Genomic DNA, 2333 nt, shown 5'->3' with positions numbered 1-2333 from the left:
GGAGCTGCGGAGCTGAGAGGTTCTGGCTCAGAGTCTCCCACGAGGTTGCTATTAAGATGCTGGATGAGCTCAGTCAGACAAGCCCAGAGATGCTTCTGGAAGTAACATCACAAAAGCTGCCCAAGAAGAACTCCAAATTCAGTTCGAACTTGTATTGGTTGGTGACAGTGGGACTGGAAAAACTACATTTGTGAAATGTCATCTGACTGGTGAATTTGAGAAGTATGTGTTGAGGTCCATCCCCTTGTGTTCCATAGCAGTAGGGGACCTATCAAGTTCAATGTATGGGGCATAACTACTCAGGAGAAATTTGATGGACTGGAAGATGGCTATTGCATCCAAGCCCAGTGTGCCATTATAATGTTTGATGGAACTTCAAGAGTTACTTACAAGAATGTGCCTAACTGGCATAGAGCTCTGGTACAAGTATGTGAAAACACGCCCACTGTATTGTGTGGCAACAAAGTGGATGTTAAGGACAGGAAAGTTAAAGCAAAATCAATTGTCTTTCACCGAAAGAAGACTCTTCAATACTATGACATTTCCGCCAAAAGTAATTATAGCTTTGTAAAGCCCTTCCTCTGGCTTGCTGCAAAACTAATTGGAGATCTTAATGGAATTTCTTGCCATGCCTGCTCTTGTCGCACCAGCAATTGTTATGGACACGGTTTTGGCAACACAATATGACCGTGATCTAGACGTTGCTCAAACAACTGCTCTCTTGGATGAGGATGATGACCTGTGGGAAAGTGAAACTGTAACCCAACGTCAGAAATCTGGCATATTGTAGAGTACTCAGTGGTAAGTAAAAATAAAATCTCTGATAAGGGCTGCTATATTCCTATTCAAAAAAAGTTTATATTGCCTTGATGGACCTAGAGGGTATTGCGCTGATGAAATGGGTCAGATAGAGAAAGACAAATATATCGTATGATTTCACTTACATGTGGAATTAAATAACAAAATAAACAAATGGAGATAGAAAACATAAAAAAGAACCAGTTGGAATACATTTGAGAGAATCAACAGCTGAAGCAGAGGTTGAATCAGCGATTTAGAACATAAGGTAGCAGAAAACACCCAATCAGGACAGCAACAAGAAAAAAAGTCCGCAGAATAGACATGGAGATATAGAGTGTAGCATAGGAAAGATGGTTAATAATGTTGTAATAAACATGTAATGGGAAGAGGGGTACTAGATTTAGCAGGGTTATCACTTTGCATGAGGATAGTTTAAGGGGCTTCTGGGAAAACATCAATTGTACCAATATTTATATCATGGGGGCACCAGAAAGAGAAAGGTAACAGCAAGGAATTGAAAATGAATTTGAAGAAATAATGACAGAAAACTTTCCTAACCTGGCAAAGGTAATAGACATAGAAGCCCATGAAGTGAAGAATCCAAAGAGGCCCACACCAAGACACATCATAATTAGAATGCTAAAGGTTGAAGACAGAGGATCTTAAAAATAGCAAGAGAAAAGCAATTACCCACAAGGGAGCTCCTATCAGACTGTCACCTGATTTCTCACCAAAAACTTTGTAGGCCAGAAGGGACTGGCATGAAATATCTAGAGTGATGAAAAGTAAGGACCTACAACCAAGATTACTCTACTCAGCGAAGCTATCATTTAAAATCGAAAGACAGATGGGGAGAGCTTCCTAGATGGAAAAAAACTAAAGGAGTTTATCACCACCAAACCAGTATTACAAGAAAAGTTAGAGGAACTTCTTACGAAGAAGAAAAAGAAAATAAATAAAAAGATTAAAATTATGAATAATAGCCACCCTGAACAAGCCCGATCCCGTCTGATCTCGGAAGCTAAGCAGGGTCAGGCCTGGTTAGTACTTGGATGGGAGACCACCTAGGAAGACCAGATGCTATAGGCGTAAATAAAATAAAACATAAGGGATTGTAAGCTGACAAGGTCCTTGCAATCTGTGAGGTCAACCAAGGGTTGCCTCACCTAAAAATTATAAAAATAAAACAACAACAACAACAACAACAACAACAACAAAAAAGGAATCATAATATAATCTGTCATCTCTATTTAACTTGTATCAAAAGTAGGAAAAATTAGAATGACTGGATCCAAAATTTAATTATAAATTTATGTTCCTGAAAAGACGATCTTTAAACGAACACATTGATACTTTGGAGTGCTCAAATAAGAGAAAAGATGTGATGTTAAAATTCAATCTATCGGTACTGAGTAATAAGTGTGTAATAAAGTGTGATCTTGGCATGTGCTACTGAAATGGTGCAGGAAAAAGAAGTGTGTTAGATTGCCGGCCAGGCAAAGGCAACACTCGTTCTGCTTTATCCCCAGAGA

At 39.0% G+C, this 2333-nt stretch overlaps 1 pseudogene; it reads left to right on the top strand.

The window, feature by feature from the left end:
• LOC102896827 overlaps positions 1-790 on the top strand; it is an 89652-nt pseudogene extending 88862 nt beyond the window's left edge.
• Positions 791-2333: the final 1543 nt, after the last annotated feature.

Source organism: Pteropus alecto, unplaced genomic scaffold (genome assembly GCF_000325575.1).
Source record: "Pteropus alecto unplaced genomic scaffold, ASM32557v1 scaffold38, whole genome shotgun sequence".
Lineage (NCBI taxonomy): Eukaryota > Metazoa > Chordata > Mammalia > Chiroptera > Pteropodidae > Pteropus > Pteropus alecto.
Note: the sequence above shows the minus strand (reverse complement) of the source record. Positions and strands in the feature narration are given on the sequence as shown.